At 42.2% G+C, this 22,046-nt stretch overlaps 1 pseudogene; it reads left to right on the top strand.

Moving 5' to 3' along the window:
• The first annotated feature begins 12,946 nt into the window (after positions 1-12,946).
• On the top strand, positions 12,947-13,049 carry LOC115803266 (U6atac minor spliceosomal RNA; annotated as a pseudogene).
• Positions 13,050-22,046: the final 8,997 nt, after the last annotated feature.

Genomic DNA, 22,046 nt, shown 5'->3' with positions numbered 1-22,046 from the left:
GATGTTCTGTCCTAGCCTTGCTCCGTGCCAGAAGTAAACATAAATCCTTTCTGAGGTAGATACCATCATTTAGAGTCTCAAACCATCTCTACATTTTTTTCATAAACAACGTATGGCCCTCAATAAAAAAAATAACCAGGTATAGTGAAATAGAACTTATAGAATATAACTAGGCATACAAGAAGGCAAGACTTGACAGAAAACCAAGAGAAGAAATATACAAAAAAAATACTCATAGGAGCTATCTCAGTGATCAGAATGAACATTAAAATAAATATAACTAATATTGTCAAGAAATTAAATGAAAAGATGGAGAATTTTCTAGAAAACTGGAAGCTATAAAAAATAAATCAAGTAAAAAATTCTAGAAATAAAAAATATAATTGACATTTTTTTAAATTGGTGGGTTTAAAAACTGATTAGAGGGGACTTCCCTGTTGGCACAGTGGATAAGACTCCACACTCCCAATGCAAGGGCCCGGGTTCAATACCTGGTCAGGGAACTAGATCCCACATGCATGCCGCAACTAAGAGTTCGCATGCCACAACTAAGGAGCCCACCTGCCACATAAAATAAAAGAAAGAAAAAGAAAAAAAATACTGACCAGTTTTTTTGGGGGGGGGTTGTTTTTGTTTTTAATTGAGGTATAATTGATGTATAACCAACCAGTTTTATTTATTAAAATTCTTCTGATCCCAAGATAAAAGAAAATGAGATTTAGATTTGGCTTAAGAATATCCTAGAACTAAAAGTAGTTAAATAGAGAAAATGACGGATTCTTCTCTCCGGGTGGCCTTTCAAAATAGAGTAAGTGTTAAGTGTGGTCTTCCCAAGGGCATGGCTGTAGACCAGAACACCTCTTAAGATTCATTTTGCATCTATGATCCTATAGTTTTCCATATAAGGAGGGAGATACATTCAAGGAACTTCTTTTATAGTGAATTTACTTTCCACATAGTGGGCTGGTGGCTGGGAATAATATATGTAATCATGTCTTCAGGGCCTCACAGTCTATGCAGGTCATATAATTATAGATGAAACGTGATAGAGTAAATGCCATTCACTCCTCCATTAACAATTGTGAACTGTACATGCATAGGTCAGACTCTGAATAAGAGACTGGGCTATTGCAGTAAACAAAACGAAATGTATGCTCTCATGGAGTTCACATTCTAGTAAACAAATATATAATACATCAAGTGGTGATAAGTGCGGTGAAGGAAAAACAAAGCAGAGTAAGGATAAGGAATGATGGTGGAGCTCACGGTACAGAGCATCTTATTTTACATAGGCTAGATGCACAAGGAAGGCCTCTGTGTTTGAGGACACTTGGACAGACACCTGGATGAAGTGAGGGAGTAAGTGATCCATGTGGCTTTTGAGCAGTCCCAGAAGAGGGAGTGTGCTTGGACCATGCCTGAAGTAGCAAGGCCAGTGTGGCAGAAGCAGGATGAGTAGGCAAGAGGGAATGTAAGAGATGAAGTAGGTTGGAGCTGGTCACGTAGGGACTTGTGGTCCATGATGAGGACTTTCGCATTTGTCTTTGTAAAATGGAGAGTTTGGAACAGAGGCATGATAGGATCTGACTTAAGTTTTAAATGCATTTTTCTGGCTTCTGAGTGGAGAATTGATGGTGAAAAGGCAATTGTGGACAAGACCATGAGAAGACTCTTGCTATTCTCTCAGCAGGACATGATAGTGGTTTGGATCGCGAAGGTATTACAAGGAAAAGAGAAAAGGGATATAATTCTGGATATATTTTGAAGGCAAAGACAATAGGATGTTAAGGGAATAGACATGGAGTGCAAAAAAAATAGAGGAGTCAAGAATAACTCCAAGAATTTTGGTCTGAGAAACGAGGAGATTTGAGATGCAACTTTTATTGAAACAGTGGTAGTCTTGAGAAATGCAATTGGGTAAGGGAATGGGTCTCTATGAGCAGAATCAACTCACTGTCCTTTTAATACAAAGGAGGAAGCAACTAAAAAGACTGAGTTGGGCTTTCCTGGTGGCGCAGTGGTTGAGAGTCCGCCTGCCGATGCAGGGGACGCGGGTTCGTGCCCCGGTCCGGGAGGGTCCCACATGCCACGGAGCAGCTGGGCCCATGAGCCATGGCCACTGAACCTGCGCATCCGGAGCCTGTGCTCCGCAATGGGAGAGGCCACAACAGTGAGAGGCCCGCGTACCGCCAAAAAAAAAAAAAAAAAAAAGACTGAGTTAGGCAGGTAACCCTTCAGAATGGATGGGTTTTATTTTAATAGTGCCTCTGCAAATTATGCGTACCACAGAGAGTTTGTAACACTAATGATATCAAAAACTACTTGCTATTGATTTTCCTCAAATTTCTCTTTTCTTCACTGTTGCATTTTAATAGGGTCATAATTAATGTTCAAACCTGTAAATCATTTTAACTCATAAACATCCTTTACTACTTTCCTTAAGTATCACTCTTTCTGGAAGGTTTTCCCTTGCCTCTTCTGTTAGGGTTATGTATTCCTCCTGTAGAGTTCCACAGAACCTCAAGGATCCCTCTATCATATTCCTTACCAAATACACTGTATTATCATCACCTGTTTTTCTGTCAGATCAAACAGACAGGTCCAATCATGTTTATGCCTCAGGACCTGTAGCTGACTCAGGACTTAGCACTCAATAAAAAATGTGGGAAAGGAAGACAGGCAGGGTGGGGAGGAAAGTGGGAGGGGTCTAGAATGTATTGTCTCTCCATCACCTGGAGATTATTCCATTGCAATAGGTCCACCTTGTTTCAATTCACTCCTGGTCCTTTGGGGCAGGTGAGATGTGGGTATATTCTAGAAATGTCCTACTGTGGTTAAGTGGAAAATTATAATATGATAACTTCTGGAAGCATCTTACCATCTTCCCTTTGTTGCAATTGTATTAAAACTAGACTCAGAGATCAGAGCAGTGCAGTAGAACTTTCTCTAATGAGGGAAAGGTTCTATGTCTGTGCTGTGCAACCGGGTAGTCACTATTTGCCTATGGTATTGATTACTTGAGACATGGCTAGTGTGACTGATGAACTGAATTTTAGATTTTATTTAATTTAATAAATTTAAATGTAAGTAGCCACATGTGGCTAGTGGCTACCATTTGGATAGAGCAGTTAATATTGCACTTAATACTGGAAGTTGTATTTTCTAATTTTCTCACTTTACAGGTGAAGAAACTCAGCCTTAAAGAAGCTATATTATTTGCCCAACTTCCTAATTTCTTGTACCAAAACGTGTTCCTGGTATTGTCACTAGTCATTCCTAATGTGACCTTTGTGTTGAAATCTACTTCCTCCGTAGAAACTTTTAATTTTCAGATTAGCAGACCAAACAGCATTCCTTACAGACTAGTAATTAATAAAACACTTTAAAGGAAAAAAAAAGACCTTAAGCGCAACTATATTTAGAAAAATGTGATTTTCTCCATAAGGGATCTTAAGAAATTATTATGATTATAATAAATTACATACCGTGGCTCATCTGATGATTACTTTTCTTAAGTAGAATCATTTGTTGAAACTCAGAATTAGTTGCACATAACATTACTCCAGCGGTAAACTGAACGCCTGAACAAAGAACCCAACTTCTGAGGCTTTATAATCATTCCTAAATAATAATGAAGTGGGGACACATAACAAGTGGAAAATGACCAACTATAAAAAAAAATCATACCTACCTCCAAAAGCCCCTCTACATTCTGTACAAATATCTTGGGAACAAAGGGGTTGGAATTGTATGTGTAGGTGATGGTGGTCGGGCAGGAACCATGGACGGCTGGGGGGAGGCGAGGAATTGTCTGTCTTCTGTAATAATAAACACAATTCTTGGGGACCTTACTGTGTCCCAGGCCCCATAGCCCACAGAATGTTCTTTTCAGTAGCTTAAACTAAACTCTATATCTCTTTGGACTTTTCTTGCATACCCACCTGGCAAGTCTCTAATCCTAGATGAACCAAATGTCCATCTTCTCCCTCTGGCACCTGGGAAGCAGAGCACCCGGTGTAAATTTCACTGTGGGGTGGACTGGCTATAGACCTAAGATCACCGGTCTCAGATGGGGCCCTAGCGCTCCCTGTAGACCACCTCTGCAACTCTAGGCGGCCTTTCTTCCCAATTCCGGCCCATCGCTCTTAGCAGATGACCTCGTCGCCTGCTTCACGGAGAACAGATGCCGTCAGATGAGAAATCCCTCAGTATCTCACCTCCGTGTCCACAAAGCTATTGGCATTGGCCCCAGTCCTCTCTTCCTGTTGCAAGAGGGGACATGCCCTTCCCCACATCTAAGTCTATTTCCTCCAGCCCTCCTCTCTTTTCAGTGACCTTATGCTATTTCTTGTTCCCTGTCGATTCGACGTCATCAGTTTCTCTTTGTCCAATATTTCCCATCAGCTTTTAAACACACTCATGTCTCTTCTATTTTAAAAGATACAAACACAACCGCCCTTCGACCCCAGGTGCCGCTCCAGCTACCACGCCAACTGTCTCTCTCCCTCCACAGACAACCTCTTGGAACTGTGTTCTACTTCCTTACCTTATCCTCCCCTCCCAGATCCCCCCAATCTGGCGTCCACCCACACCACTCAGCAGATCCCTCCGATCTGTGTACATTCCCCCTGCTCTGCAGAAGCTGCACTAAATTCGCCAATGACCAAGGCAGATGTATCTCATGGGCTATTTGAAGTCTCTCATCTTTTCATTTCAGCACCTGACATTGTTGACTATGTTGCCTTCTTGAAGCCTTCTCTTCCGTTGGCATCTCTTGGTTTCCTCTTACCTTTTAGGTTTCTCTTTCTTATTCTCCCCGGTGGACTCAATCTATTTCACCAAACCTTTAAATACTGGAAGCTCTCAAGGCTCAGTTCCAGGCGCCCTCATCCTCTTACTCCTCTTTGCTCCCTTAGGTCCATTATTCCATTTAGTCATTCTGGTGGCTCCCAAATTTATATCTCTGGCCCTCTCTTTTGGGCTCCAGACTTGTAAATCCAACTATTCACCTGTGATTTCCATTTGGTTGTTTGCCAAGGTCAAGATCTTCCCCCACAAACTTGCTTCTCCTCCTGTGTTCCCAGCACTGACTAATGTGATCACACAAACCCACTCACTCAAGAATCCCTGGCCCTTGCATCTCCTTCTCCTGGTTAATCAGCTGGTCCCATTATCCTATCCTCTACATTGCTTTAAAGTCCATCCATTTCCTCTGTCTTTGCTGTTACTGCCCTACTCTAAACCCTGGCCACTCAAGTATGGTCCATGACCAAGAGCATCCTATTGACCTGGGAGCCTGTCAGAAATGCAGTGTCTCAGGCCCCATCCCAGACCTACTGAATCCAAATGTCCATTTAATAAGACCCCATGTGATTTGCATGTATATGAAATTTGAGACGCACCTCTCTAAACCACTACAATTTCTCCACCTGACAGCTCTGCTTTGACTCTGGTCCCTCCTGACAGATTCTTCACATAGCAAAACAAATCACGTCCCTCATATACTAAAAGCCTTTCAATAGCCTCCCATTTTTCTTAGAATAAAGTGTATTCCGTATAGTGTTCCTTTTATATGCTATGGTTTAAGATATTGTTTTCCTTTGTCCAACTTTCATCTTTATTGTATCTCTTTTAAGACAAGGAGTATTTGACAGCCTTATTTTTTTAAAGTACTTTAAATCAAGAAAGGTTTCATTTGATTTTGTCCTTTTTTGTATGAATACTATATTTGCATTGCAAATGGGACTATTTCTCAGTTTATGTAGTTAGTTAATTCATGTAATAAATGCACGTAAAAAGCCCTCAAGTATTAAAGAAGTGGTTTTCTTTGCAAAATGCCATAAATTATGCTCTGAAAGCTTAAGAGAAACCCCTTTGGATAAAGGATCAAAATCCAAATGTTGTAAGTATGGAAAATAAAATTCTTTCTAGTTTTACTTTTTTTATGAGGAAGACTGTACCCTGGACACGATGGCCATTTCTTTGAAAGAACATCATCTGATACACCCAAATATGTTGAAAACAGGCTCAGCACTCTGTTTCCATACTGCGTCAAATGCCAGTGTGGACAAGTTTTTGTTGTCATGGGTAACCCACAGGCCTTTGGAAACAAGCACTACTATCGAATCTATAAAATTCAATTTAAAAAAAACCCTTTCACTTGTTCAAACATAAAAATGGAGTTTGGGAATAGAAATATTTCATAAAGCTGTAGAATCCAATCCAAAGTATAAAATGCATTGCAGATTTTCCTCAAAAGCTCTCTATACCTTATCATTTGCAGCCAGATAAGAGATAACTGCTGATAAACTTTAATTAAGTTGTCTGGAATGCAGGCTGAAATCACCAGGCAGCCCACCTTTCAGGAAGCAGAGCCCAAGGTACTTCGAGGAAGACTGAAGGGACTCCCCAGAGCGTTTCTGCTTTATTCAAAGCGCTGGATAGCAATCATTGGTGGTGTTACAGGGAGGTACTGTCTTGCCTTGGAGGGCCACAAGCAAAGGCAGGATTTTCTAAAGACAACATCAGAAGGGATGACAGTGGCTTCTGCAAAGTAGGGATCAAAGAACCTGAAACTTGGGGATGGGCTTGAAAGGACAGAACTTAGGGAAGAAGGGGAGAAGAATCAAAAAAAAAACACCCAAAACAGCAAAGTAAGAGAAGCCACTTACAGAGGATAACATATTTTATGAGTCCATTTATATGAAACATTTAGAGTAGGCAAGTCTATAGAGACATAAGATTATTCGTTGCCTAGGGCTGGGAGAGAGGGATAGAGGGATTAGGGGTTGATGGCTAAGCAGTATAGGGTTTCTTTTTGGCTTAATGAAAATTCTAAAGTTGGTTGTAATGATAGAATATACGAAAAGATACGGAATTATACACTTTATTTTTAAAATTTTCTTAACATCTTTATTGGAGTATAATTGCTTTACAATGCTGTGTTAGGTTCTACTGTATAACAATCAGCTGTATGTATACATGTATCCCCATATCCCCTCCCTCTTGAGCCTCCCTCCCACCCTCCCTATCCCACCCCTCCAGGTGGTCACAAAGCACCGAGCTGATCTCCCTGTGCTATGCAGCTGCTTCCCACTAGCCGTCTGTTTTACATTTGGTAGTGTGTGTATGTCCATGACACTCTCTCACTTTGTCCCAGCTTCCCCTTCCCCTTCCCCATGTCCTCAAGTCCATTCTCTACATCTGCATCTTTATTCCTCTCTTGCCCTTATGTTTTTACACTTTAAATGGATGAATTTTATAGTATGTGAGTCATATCTCAACAAAGCTGTTAAAAAATAAATTAAAATAAATTCAAAAAAATACCCCCCCAAAAAAAGATGAGGAAGAAAAAATTTAAGATATTGAGTAGAAGTAATAGAGATGATTGTTTCTTATGAAGCATATACAGCTATTTCTTGATTTTTTTTTCCAGGTTAGCGATCTACCATTGACTTCCTGCTATAAAAGATGAAGATTCCATTTCTTACATACCGCCCCGCCATGCACATGTACACTTTCTCTTCCTCGCCCTCCCATTAGAGCTGTACTGTAATTTTTGGTAAGATCAATATTCAGCACTGATGACTCTCAAATTTATATCTCCAACAGAGTTCTTTTTGGAGTCTGGACCATATCCAAGTGCTTACTAAACGTCTATACGTTAATATCTAGTAGGCATCTCAAACTTAATTTGTTCAAAACTGAGCTCTTGATTCCCCTCCAAAACCTGCTCCTCTCATTGCATTTTCCGTCTCAGTAAACGGCAATACCATTTTCCCAGTTGCTCAAGTCAAGAACCCCGGAGGCATCGCTGACTTCACTTTTACTCCCTCATCCCGTATCTGATCTGTCAGCAAACCCCTGTGGCTCTACCTTCAAAATATACCCAGAATCCAACACCTTCTCACCACTTCCACGGTACACCCATGTCCACCCCCATCCCCACCCAACCCCCCAGATCCAAGACACAATAGCTCTCCCTTGAATCACTGCAATGGCCTCCCAGTTAGTTTTCCCACTTCTGTCCTTGGTGCCTTGGTCTATTTTCAACAGAGTGTTCCGGTAAAAATAAAGGTCATATCATGCCTCTCCTCGGCTCCAAAGCCTCCAGTGCCTCCCCATTGCACTTCAGGAACATCAGTGGTGCTAAGATTCCTGGACCAGTAAATCCAACTGGCCCCTGGCTCATCTGTTACCCAAGCACACAAGCCTAACTCCTATTATCTCTGGTTTTCTGGAAAGTCTACAAGGTTAAACCTCCACTTAAAATATCAACCACAAAATCAACTCAGCCTTTGCCTGTTATGTTTATAATGATCTCTATAAAGACGTTTTTCACCGTCATAAACAGGAGTCCTTGTCATTGCCTTATGCTTAGGACGAGGACTCTAGACCAGTTTTCTACCCAGTCTAAATAGCAAATCCAGCTTTGATTTCCATAATGCGGAGAAAGGAAAAATACCCGCTCATTTTCCTAAACCATCCTCCATATATACAATCCTCTGGTTCCTTACACAAAACATTTGCTGCCTTTTCAGGGTCCTAACTTGAGGAGCAAACAAGACTTTACAGAAAGAGACTGCGGCACATTTACCGGGGCCACCCTTTGGATACCTTAATGCCTGTTTCTTTTTGTTTGCAAATGGCTCTGCCCTTAATTAGCATGATATTGCTGATCCAGTAATTGTTCTATTAACCCACAGTAACCATCTTAATCTGTGAAATGCAAGTATGTTATCTAGGAAGTGGTGTCACCGGAAGGAACTGAGATACAGAATTTCCTTCGTGGGTTACAAAAGCAGCACTGGAAGGATTTATAGAAAAATCTTTCAACCCTCTGGCCTGCTAGGCTGGAAGGAAATGGCATTGCCATTGTCATGAGGTCTCTCTCTTCTCTTCCCTGACCCTCAGCGGAAGGCACAAGTTCTATGTGGTGCGGGGAACAGGCAAGGTCACTCTTCTGGGTTTTTCGTCCTCTTTGTTATCTCCATTTTCTAAACCCACCACAGACTCTTGAAGGCTCTGCTTCCTTGGAGCCAGGAACCCTATAGTTAGGGACCAGCCTCCCGTGGCCCTCCGAAATCTCAGCACTTCCACTAGGGACAGCAGAGAACAAAGCCAAGGACTGGAAGAAATCCCTCCTGCTGCCCTGCCTTTGCCTCAAAGATGCTCCTCTGCCCGCTGGTGTCTGCAAAGGAAGAGAGCATTATTTCTCTAATCACTCTGGTTTTAGGAGGATAAAGGTCTGAAGAAAAAGTGTCTTTTGAGTAATTTCGTTTTGGGCACAGTGGCCCCCAACTTCCTCTGAGGCACAGTGTTAATGAGGGAGCACAAAAGCCCTGCCCACCTTGGTGGAACAGGGGAGGAGAAACTGTTAGAAGAGATGCCCCAGTAAATTATCCCGTCACATAGATTATGTGTAAGTGACCCTGGGTTGTTTACAGAATTTTAAAACCTATGACTTGTGTATTAGTCACTCATAAGAATCAAGAGAGGACTTGCATTTTTAGATCACCTTAGGTTCATCGGAGGAACTTTGTGGTCCACTGATCTTTCTTCAGGATCCTGACCTGGTCCAACCTCCCATCCCTGGAAGACGCACATTACAGCATCGTCACAGGGAAGTTGCCAGACACTGCTCAGACATGTCCGAGCACAGGACATAGCTGCCTCCCAGGGCAAATCATGCCCTTTCTGATTTAAAGCAACTTCTGCCTCTTTAACTTCTTTTCACTGATCCATGTTTCACCCTTTGAAGCTGCCCTGAGTTTGTCTAGCTTACTAGCAGTGGTTCCACGGACATAATTTTAAAGTTTTTGCAGAACTTTGAGGAATAATCTGCTCGGGCCTGGAGTGTTAAACTCGTTTGAAACATCTAGATATTCTCTTAAGTCTGTTCTCCTCTTTAAGGATTTGAAAATTTTCTCATTAAAAAAAAAAAAAAATACTAGGGCTTCCCTGGTGGTGCAGTGGTTGAGAGTCCGCCTGCTGACGCCAGGGGACGTGGGTTCGTGCCCCTGTCTGGGAGGATCCCACATGCCGCGAAGCGACCATATTGAAATCAAGTAGTTCTCCTTTTTTCTTTCCTTGCTTAACTTTATTCTCTTTATCTAAACAACAGAAGTTCGTAGCTTTTAAAAATAAGGAAAAAAGACAGATCAAGAGAAGTAAAATTACCCATAAACTCAACACTGAGATCTCTCTCTTTTTAATGGATACATATAGGCATAATTATATATTTACCAAGTATCCTACTGGCTGTACTGTTTTGAACTTGCTTTCTCCACTTAGCAATATGTCTTAAAAGGGCCTGTGTTCCCCACGCTAGTCATTTGTCATTATACCCCAGTCTCAAGCTGTGAGTTACCTCTTTGTTATCCTTGTTTCAAATATATCTATTTTTTAAAGCTCCTGAATATTTTGTTCTTTGGGTTCCTGTACCACTTTTTTGCTCCATAATTTTCATTGACTTGATTCTGTATACATCCTTCTATATAAACAATATCATAATCTATAAACAACACCTTATCATCTGTCCCTGTGTGCCACCCATGAACGCCCTGACTTTCTTTAGATATCTTCCCATTTCTTCTTCAAAAAAGAACATCACTTGTAATTGCTTGTTCAGAATTTTGCCGTTGTTAAGCCCTCACCCCTCCTAAGCCAACTAAGCTTTCAGAGTCTCTGGCCTTGGAGTCAGATCTATTCCTTCCCTCTGAACATTTCTGACATCTGCCTTCCTAAAATCTAGGGTACGTAGTCGACGGAGCCCAGAGCTGGGGATCCAGCACAAAGTTGGCCAGGTCCATCCTGACATTTTGAGAACTTGTTGCTCTGTCCATCCCTCCTCCTCAACACACACGTGCACGTGCGCACACACACACACACACACGCACACACACAGGCTAAGACCCTGCACTCAGCGGTTGATCTATGGGCTATGCTTGGCTCCAGGACCATAGTCAGTGGGACTGGGGTGGAGATGTCTGGTTCAAACCAAGCCAGTAGATTCTCTCTCCTGGGCACATGGAATGGGGATACAGGGACTATCAGTCTCTTCCAGGCCCTTGCATGGGAAGTGGTAGGAAGCAGAGCCCAGGGGCGCCACATCTGGCCCAGATGGAGACAGATGACATAGAACTGGCTTTCCGAGAGAGAAGAACAAAGCAGGCACAGAGAAGGAAGTGGAGATACTACAGCAGACACACTTGTTGCCCCTCCCAGATCCCCTTGGGTTCCTTTCACCAGCTGTGTGTGCCCACTGCCAGCCTCTGCAAGCCTTGTCCCTCACGGCCCTCACTGGTGACTTTCTGAGCATCACCCTTTGTGTCCTGGAGCCACCCCATTCATGGGGCTAGAAGGCCCTGGGTGTTTTCTGTTTCCCTCTATGCCTCCCCTCCCTCCTCTACGATCATCAACTGATCAGTGCGCAAGTACACACGTCCATTTCCATTGCTCGAGGCCCAATTTACACCCCTAAGCTTCCCTTACTAAGTTCCCCCTGGAGCATCTCACTGATACCCGAATTCTTGGCATTTGGGAAAGCCTGATGCAGAACACATGGGAAACCAGGTAGCCAGAGAAATGGAGAGAGTGACCTCGGGCCTGAGAGATGACTAGTCCTGGTTGAGGTCCCCTGTGAGGCCCGAAGCTCTTCCCCTGAGGGTTCAGTGATCTGCTCCTGAATCTTCAACTCACTCTCCTGGTGGGTTAGGCTTGAACCAGCCAATTTCTCTGACCTGTTACCCTGAAGACCTGACTCAGGCACCCAGCACGCCCTCCCTGCTGGCGGTCACTGTGCTCCAGAGTTCCCAAGCTTTAACTTTGATCAATTATTTATTTCCATTGGTCAGCATCTCGAGGTGATATTATCAGTAAGACAAGCTTAGAATTCATCAGAGACTCTGCTTTTACTGGAAAGTGGCTTCCAGAAGAATTTCTAGATCTTTAAGTCACTCAATCACTGCTATTTTTGGCCATGCTTATGCTTGTATATTTATTTCTAGACCTTTATAGGCTACATATACATTATACTTATTTAGTTATATAAAAGAACTAATATTTAATATATGTAAATATTTTATATACATATTTATTATATATGTGTGCCACTCTTGTCCTAGAGCAAAATTTTTTACTATAATGAACAGCTTTAAAAATGTTATTTTAATGGAAAGGTCTTGTCCTTTGCCCTTTTATCCAAAAGTCTATTTATATAAATGCAAAAAAAAAAAAGAAAAGAAGCTCATGTTCCTTATTTGGTGGTTGTGTTTCTTCTACTAGAGCCTGCCTCACAAAGATATTTTTGTTGCTGACACAGAGATTTTGTTTTTTGTTTTGTTTTCTAAGGTTCTTTACTAAAAGCCAGGGACTTTTTTGTACATCAGTTATCAAGTTTCTCCCAGGCCGTGATGGAAAGGAATATTGCTTAACAGACTTTTCTGTCAGTAGATTAGGTGTTTCCACTGTGTTGAGAACACATTATACAATAATTGATAAATACAGAAAATCAGGCTTCACACTGTTCCTTAATGAAATAATGAAGTGGACGTAAAAACCTCGATGATTCCTCATGATGCTCAAAATTGAGATATGGGAAGGAAACGTTAGCCCCACATTGACTTGGAGAAACACAGGACTGGACATTAGTTCCCATTCCTCGTTCAATGCTTTGCTTTTTTCCATCATCTAAAGATGGAAGGCCTTAAAAGGCCTTGTTCTTTTCCAATTTCTCCCCACACTGTTCCTTTGTTTTCAGCTGTCTTTTGTCTCCCTGATCGTTTTCCACCTTTAAACACAGATGAGCAATGCTTAGGGCCTCCAAACATCGCCATCCAGCACTGCCACAGACCCCTGCACTTGATTTGTTGAATGCTGACCGCAAGTCTGGAGGGCTCTTTGCACAGCTCCACACATAGAAAGAGTTCAGTAAATGCTGGCTTAGTAGCTGGATCAAAGGAGAGATGGTGTATAGCGATTCCTCAGGAAAGGAAGGACGGACTAGGGTTCCACTCACTTAGTAATCACACATATTACTTCTTTTTTTTTTATATTACTTCTTTTGGATCCCATTTTTAAATCTAAACCTCAGGACCCATGCCTTTCTGGAGGGCTGGGATTTTGTCATAGCCACACGTATAATAAAAGAATAACTGCTAACATTGAATGAGTACTTAATATATGACAGGCATTGTTTAATTGCCACAAAACTGAAAGAAGGAAGTAACACTGAACTACCTCATTAATTAGAATTGTTAGAATTCATCAGAATTATTTCACTAATTCTTATATACTAATGATATATATAACGATACTAATAATATTGATACTACTAATAAATATAAATAAAAACTATATATGCTAATATACTATATATTAAGTATATATGTATGTAGTTTTCACTAACATCTCAGAATCCTGATGCATCTTATAACTGATGGCATTTCACAGTTAGTCTGGACCTGGCAGCAGCAATACGTACTTGTCCTTGCCTGTGTATACACAGACTTGGGTCTTTGCAATTAACATTAGTATTTCAACTGAGTTACATGCCTTGCTGGGACTATGTGAGCACAGAAAAACATGGGAATAGAATTGGAAATGTGCCGCTGGAGAAATGATTGCACGCCTACATTTTCTTGCGAAGGCACAACCAAGGGCTTCATGGCCCTGAGAAAGGAAGATTCCCCATAGGCAGATGAAGCTGTGTCACCTTTAGCTCCTGAAATGTGCACAAAAGGACCGCCCATCACATACTGAGCAATGCAGTAGGAAATGGCAAAGCCATGGCAGGCTGGTGTGACCCATTCACACTCTACACAGGACTATTTTTTTAAGGCAACATGCCGAAGTTTCAATGGCAGTGTTTGCCTTTCTTAGATGCCTTTAATCAATGATCTCTGAGATTTGATTCCAGCTATTATCTCCATTTTACAGATATAAAAACTGAGGATTGAAGAAACTGGGTAATGTGCCCATTTCCCAGTGCTAGGAAATGATAGAGCCAGGATGCAAACCCCAGCCAGTCCGATCCTAGGTCTCACGGTCCTTAATCACAAAACTGCACCACCCCTCACAGCACTTAGCACGGTGTCTGGTAAAATAAATGTTTGTCGGTACAAACCAAACTGTTTAAAGAGGGTTTATTCTTGGTGAGAAAGATAATCAAATATGTAGAGAATGTCTCTAAACATGGGAACATCATCATTCTGGTGGAAGAAAAACTCAGAGCATAGTTGCATCCAAAGCTGTGAGCCCAGGGATGAATGGGGCTCCTCAGAGGATCGCAATCTCCACATGGTCTCCCGTCCAGATCACTGAGTGGGGAGCACCAGGGTCATGAGCCATGTGTCATGGGCCGGGGTCCATGAGCAGCAGCATGCTTGTGAACCTCTGGTCTGGAGTTTGTAGGAGCCGGCCCCCAAGAGGCTAACTTCAACCTATCAACTGAATTATTTCTGATTTTGAAACTCAAAAGTTTTATTTTAAACTTAATTGTTTTCTGATTACTAAAGTAACTCATGCCCAGAGAAAGACAAATATCATATGATATCGCATATATGTGGAATCTAAAAAAATGGTACAAATGAATCTATTTACAAAACAGAAATAGAGTCACAGATGTAGAAAACAAACTTACAGTTACCAAGGGGGAAAGGGGGAAGGGATAAATTGGGAGATTGGGATTGACATATATACACACTACTTTCTATAAAATAGAAAATTAGGGCTTCCCTGGTGGCGCAGTGGTTAAGAATCCGCCTGCCAGGCTTCCCTGGTGGCACAGTGGTTGAGAGTCCGCCTGCCGATGCAGGGGACACGGGTTCGTGACCCCATCCGGGAAGATCCCACATGCTGCGGAGTGGCTGGGCCCGTGAGCTATGGCCGCTGAGCCTGCACGTCCGGAGCCTGTGCTCCGCAACGGGAGAGGCCACAACAGTGAGAGGCCCGTGTACCGCAAAAAAAAAAAAGAATCCGCCTGCCAATGCAGGGGACACGGGTTCGAGCCCTGGTCCGGGAAGATCCCACATGCCGAGGAGCAACAAAGCCTGTGCGCCACAACTACTGAGCCTGAGCTCTAGAGTCCACAAGCCACAACTACTGAGCCCACATGCCACAACTACTGAAGCCTGCGCGCCTAGAGCCCGTGCTCCGCAACAAAAGAAGCCATGACAATGAGAAACCCGCGCGCCACAACTAGAGAAAGCCGGCACATAGCAACGAAGACCCAACACAGGCAATAAATAAATAAATAAATTTATATATTAAAAAAATAGGTAACTAACAAGAACCTACTGTATAGCACAGGGGAATCTACTCAATACTCTGTAATGACCTATCTGGGAATAGAATCTAAAACAGAGTGGATATATGTGTATGTATAACTGGTTCACTTTGCTGTATAGCAGAAACTAACACAACATTGTAAATCAATTATACGCCAATAAAAATTAATTTAAAAATGGAGATATTAATTCCTACTACGTGGAACTGCTGCAAGTATTAAATGAGATCTAATATCTGTAAGAAAAAAAATAAAGTAACTCTTGCCCCCCAAATTAAAAAATTCATAAGAAAATCGTGGCCACTGTGAACACTCTGGTATACATACGTTTTCAAGTTTTGAATCAGGTGGCTTTGCAATGTTTTCTGTGGACTTAGTATATTTCATAAATACCTTCCCAGACACTAAACATCTAGAATATAGTTTTCCCTCATGCAAATATGGTCTTCTGGAAACACTTAAAACCTGTATAAAGTGGAAAAGTCCTTGAGATAAGGTTTACTGTATACAGAGTAAGCCCTAAATTGATAATGAGATTTCCTCAGAGAGAATTTAAATGTAGCTGGTTTTTAAAAATGAAATGATGGGAAACTGTTTTCTCAGTGTCCCCTTGAGACTCTCCTTTCCTGGCCCTTCCCAAACTTCCCAAATCAAATGCTTCTTTTTTATATTTAACTATCTGAAATATGATGTATTTGTTTCGTAGGGCTGAGGTAACAAAGTGCCACAAACTGGGTGGCTTCACACCACAGGAGTTTATTCTCTCACAGTCCTGGAGGCTGAAAGTCCAAACTTCAAGGTGTTGGCAGGGCTACGTTCTCTCTGAAGGCTCCAGAGGAGGACTCTTCCTTGCCTCTTCCAGCTTCTGACAGCTGCCAGAAATCCATGGCGACCCTTGCCTTGTAAAGGCATCACTCCAATGCCCGCCTCCATCTTCACATGGCCATCTGCCATGTGTCCTCCTCCTTTGAAGGTCACCAGTCATGTTGGATTAGGGGCCCCACCCTACTTCAGTATGACTTCATCCTTTTTTTTTTCTTTTATTATTGTTACTTCTTATTGTGGTTAATCTATACATAACAAAAATTTACCATTTTAACCAGTTTTAGGTGTACAATTAAATAGCATTAAGTACACTTACATTGTCGTACAATCTGCATTATCTATTTCCAGAACTATTTCACCATCCCAGGCTGAAGCTCTGTCCCCGTTAAACAGTAACTTCCCAGTCTCCCTCCTCTCAACCCCTGGTAACATCTCTTCTACTTTCTGTCTCTATGAATTTGCATGTTTTGGGTGCTTCCTATAAGTAGAGCCATATAGTATTTGTCTGGCTTATTTCACTTGGCATAATGTTTTCGAGGTTCATTCATGTTGTAGCATGTATCAGAATCTCATTCCTTTCTAAGGCTGTATAATAATCTATTGTATGTACATACCATATTTTGTTCAACCATTCATCTGATGATAGACATTTGGGTTGTTTCCATCTTTTGGCTATTGTGAATCATGTTGTTAGGAATACTGGTGCTCAAGTATCTGTTTGAGTCTCTGCTTTCAATTCTTTTGGGTATATTCCTAGAAGTGAAATTGCTGAATCACACGCTAATTCCACATTTAATTTTGGAGGAACCACCAAACTGTTTTCCACAGTGGCTACACAATTTTACATTCCCGCCAGCAGTGCACAAGGGCTCCAATTTCTCAACAATTTCATCAACACTTGTTATTTTCCATATTCTCCGTAATAGGATACTCACATCCTAATAAACGTATGACAAGTATGACCTCATCTTAACTTTACATTTGCACAGATCCTATTTCCCAGTAAGGTCACATTCCAAGGTTCCAGGAAAGACACGAATTTGGGGTATGTGTGTACTCTATTCAACCCTGTACATGTGGTAAAGAGGATTTCCCATATGCAGAGTGGGATTAAAGATTACAATTCCCAGAAATCAAACTTACTAAAGATAGGCTGTGATATATAACTTCGAGTTCGAATGAGGAATGATGGAGGTTAAATGAAGGAAATAAAAACTAATGTTTCCCTCGTCTTAGTGGCTGAATTGCTGCCCACTGCAGGAGAAAACAGTGTTAAATAAACTGGACTGATAAATGGATTTTTATTTTGTATGCAATATATCATGGGTTTAAAATAGTAAATGACAAAACCATTCTGAAAAAAATAATTTAGCAGATGGAAGCCAAGAGAAAGGCATTGATAGGCTAATGATCTCTTTTAATCTATAAAGTGTGTTTCTGGACGTGAGGTAACTTTAAACGCATAGCAAGAAGATGCTAATTGCCCCACCAGAGACTTTGTGTACACAACCCCTTCAGTGACACTTGATGGGGGTACAGAACTGGGATGCCGCCTTTAGTGGACCTTGAGAAATTTCATCCCTTGGACGTGTGCTCTCACAGTTTACCTTGCAGAGATTACAGATGACTTTGGTTGGATCAACGTCACTGAAGAGAGAGAGAATGCACGTTTGAGATGTTGCACGTGACAAGTGGAAGCATTCCTTATTAGTTCAGGGGGACTATGTGGCCTCTTCTACCTCTTTTCCTATCTGTTGTTAACTCCTGGTGGGTAAATTTTTTTTAATACTAAAATAGTTCATCAAAATCCATAAAAAGTAAATACAATTGTCTAGTTTTAAGAGTGGAGAAATATATTCGAGTGGATTAATCAATAATGAGTGAATTAATAGGTGAATAATTAGGTAGTTAATTAGGGGCTAGGATTCTGGAATGACTGGTTGACTTTAGTCACACCCTCAGGCTCAAATCCAGTGCCCTGATCTGACACTGACCAATGGAGATAATCATGACTACTTTCCTAACCCCATACGGCATTTGGGGGAATTAAATAAAGTGACATTCTTGAGGGTTGAATCTCAGGTCCCGCTCATTCTACATCCACTGCCAGGCGCCAGCCACCTGCTCACAGGCCTTCGATGGGTATTTGCAGGTAGCTGTCTCTAGCCCAGACTTCTATGCTGAATTCAGATAACCCCCGGCACTCACTATGTTCAGAACTGAACTCACCATCTTTCCCTATCAACCTTAGCTTCTGTCTCAGGGAATAGTAACAATAGCCCACGCACATGGCTGCTCCATGGGGAACCTGGGAGGCGCCCTTGCCTCTGCTCTGTTGCCTACCATACACCGTCAGCCACTCACCAAACTCTTTTTCTTTTTTTTTCTTTTTTTTTTTTTTTGCGGTACGCGGGCCTCTCACTGTTGTGGCCTTTCCCGTTGCGGAGCACAGGCTCCGGACGCGCAGGCTCAGCGGCCATGGCTCACGGGCCCAGCCACTCCACAGCATGTGGGATCTTCCCGGACCGGGGCACGAACCCGTGTCCCCTGCATCGGCAGGCGGACTCTCAACCACTGCGCCACCAGGGAAGCCCTCACTCACCAAACTCTTGATCGAGATTCTCTTCTTGACCAAACTCTACCCAGGCTCCTCTGAGCCCTCTTCTTGGCCAGGCCTCAACCTTGGCCCAGGGAGACTTGGTCAAACACTAGCATGGTTTCTAACATCTCAAGTTCGTATCCCTGGGATGACCCTAACCCCCCTGCCCCCCTTAAAGTGCCTGCCTGAGAAAACTCAAGGCTGCCCAAAGAAGCGACTGTTCCAGCCAGCGCCTGAAGATAGGGGTCCCTTCTCCCAGCCTCTGTGAGAGGCAAGGAGCCTAACTTAGCAAACCCAGATGGATTCCCGTGGACCCACCCCTTTTCCTGTTTTTTGTAATGTTTCACTTCCCTGACTCTTCTCAAGCCCCTGCCATCTCCACCCCATTCTCCTTTTAAAACACCCAGTCACCTCTGCACGGATCAGAATGAAGCCCAGAACTTTCCCCTACTGCCAGTAGTTTCTGAATAAGGTCTATTTTCACCACTTTAACTAATGTCCAGCTGTGTTTCTCTTTAACACTTTCTCAGTTCCTCTCAGCATCTCTTAGTTCCATCCATGTTTTTCCATCCCTTCGATTCAGTTCTGGCCACCATCGCCTCTCCCCGGATTGCTGTGGCGGCCTCCTGGAGACCTCCTGGCTCCCAGCCTCGCCTCATCCAACCCCCTTTCTGCACAGAGCACGTTTTATCAGCGCCCCCTCCAACACCCCTACTCAAAGCCCTCAAAGATGGCTTCCCTCAGGACACCATTCAAACTCTCTGAAATTGGCCACACAGTAAGGTAGCCCACTGACAACGAAATGAGCAAACTCATGGAGTTCAGCTGGGATGCAGAATCCTTTGGGACAGGATATCCTGCCCTTTTCCTTCCTGTCTGTGAGGGGGATTCCGACTTTGCCCCCTGTCCCTTCTCCAAGAAAACAGACTCGGAGAACTTAAAAGACCAGCCCTAAGTCCCCCAGTCAGTGTAAAGAAGACACAAATCCAAGACTTCTACACCCAAAACAAGTCCTTTTCTTCCACTCTGTCGCACTCACCAGCTCCTCTAGGATGCACGTTCTGCTTCTTTTGTATAAATTTCACCAACTCTACTTCCTTCTGCATTTTTACCTTTTGTGAGCAAGGGAAGTGCTTCTTCTTCTTCTGTTTTCCTGTCACAGCTTTCCCATCCTCTTCTGCCTGTTCTGTGTCCAACAGAGTGAATGGATGATTTATCACTGAAAATTTATCTTCTTATTTGTTTTTGCTTTTGCGGTACACGGGCCTCTCACTGTTGTGGCCTCTCCCGTTGTGGAGCACAGGCTCCGGACGCACAGGCTCAGCGGCCATGGCTCACGGGCCCAGCCACTCCGCGGCACGTGGGATCTTCCTGGACCGGGGCACGAACCCACGTCCCCTGCATCGGCAGGCGGACTCTCAACCACTGCGCCACCAGGGAAGCCCTATCTTCTTATTTGAAAATACAATTGTTAACTTATTTTTTCAAACAAGTAATTTACACAAATGGCTCCCAAACGAACCAGACAGTAAGATATAGAGTGAATATTTTGTTTCTGCTGTTACTCTCCATCTTTCTGATCCCTCCGCTCTCTTTCCCACCAATAAGCACTTCCAGTATTTTCTTGTTTATTTTTCCAGAGTTTCTCTATGCAGTACAAGTACCAATTTCCATGCTTACACCCCTCACCTTTTATACAGAATGCACACACATGACACGCCATTCTGCACCTTGCTTTTTTCACTTAACAATAATATATATTGGAAATCATCTGTTATCAGGGCATAGAAAGTTCCCTCATTCTTTTTTATAACTGCAGAGCAGTTCAATAAATGGATACATTCCATGATTTATTCACTTTGTCCCCTAGTGATGGAATTCGGCTAGTTTCCATTTTTGGCTATTATAAAAAATGCTGCAAGGAATAACCTTGAATATGCTGCATTTCTCCCGAATAAACTGTTGAGTCAAAGGAAATATTTGATAGATACCATGAAATTTTCTAATGTACGTTACCTCCAGCAGTGAATGAGAGTGCCTGGCCAGCAATTTTTGTTGAACTTTGACATTTTTGTCAATCCTATAGATAAAGATAAAGATAAAAGTAGTTTTAATATGCATTTTTAAAAAATAAATTTATATATTCATTTAGTTTTTGGCTGCATTGGGTCTTCACTGCTGTGCGTGGGCTTTCTCTAGTTGTGGTGAGGGAGGGCTACTATTTGTTGTGGTATGTGGGCTTCTCATTGTGGTGGCTTCTCTTTGTTGTGGAAACAAACACAACATGGGCTGCGGTAGTTGTGGCATGCGGGCTCAGTAGTTGTGGCTCATGGGCTTAGTTGCTCTGCGGCATGTGGGATCTTCCCGGACCAGGGCTTGAACCTGTGTCCCCTGCGTTGGCAGGCAGATTCTTAACCACTGTGCCACCAGGGAAGTCCCTTAATTTTGCTTATGTGTAAGGGGGAACCATCTTTTCATATTTTTAAAGTTATTTGTATTTATTTTAATGTTAACTGTCTGTTCATATTTTTGCCCTTTCAGGAATAGTGTGTTTTGGTCTTGTTATTGATACCTAAGAGCTTTTTATATATTAGGGTGACTAGTGCTTTGTTTGTGATATGAGTCATGTAAATATTTTTTGTAACTTTGTCATCTGTCTTTTGAATTTGCTTATGATGGCTTTGGCCATGCGAAAGGTGATTTTCTTTTTTAAAATTAACATAAAGTACAATTGACCTTTCTTATTTGGTGTACAGTTCTACACATAGATTCATAGAACCACCACCACAATCAAGATACGAACAGTTCCATTACTCCACAAATGCCCTGGTGCCATCTATATGTGTAGCCATGCTCTCCTCAACCCTAGAAACCACTGATATGTTCTCCTTTCACTATAGTTTTTTCTTTCCAAGAATATTTTGTAAATGGAATCATTCAGTATATAGTGGGTCTCAGCATGATGCCTTTGAGATTCATCCAAGTTGTGGTTATATCCTTAGCTTGTTCCTTTTTACTGCTAAGTCCATTGTATGGATGTACCACAGTTGGTTTATCCATTCACCAAGGGCATTTAGATAGTTTCCAGTTTTTGACAGTTATGAATAAAGCTATATAAACATTCATGTAAGGTTTTTGTGTGAACGTATCATAAATACCTAGGAGTGGGGTTTCTGGGTTGTATGTTTGACTTTACAGGAAGCTGCAAATTGTTTTCCAGAGTGGCTGCATTGTTTTTCATTCCCAACAGCAAAGTTGCTTCCCCTCTTCCTCAGCAATTGGTGTTGATAGTATTTTTTTGTTTGTTTTTTGTTTGGCCATGCCACGTGGCTTGCA

The sequence above is a fragment of the Delphinapterus leucas genome, chromosome 18, assembly GCF_059928025.1.
Source record: "Delphinapterus leucas isolate spDelLeu-1000000601 "Yukka" chromosome 18, BTC_Dleu_Yukka2, whole genome shotgun sequence".
NCBI classification, from domain to species: domain Eukaryota; kingdom Metazoa; phylum Chordata; class Mammalia; order Artiodactyla; family Monodontidae; genus Delphinapterus; species Delphinapterus leucas.
This window is presented reverse-complemented; position numbering and strand designations above follow the sequence as displayed.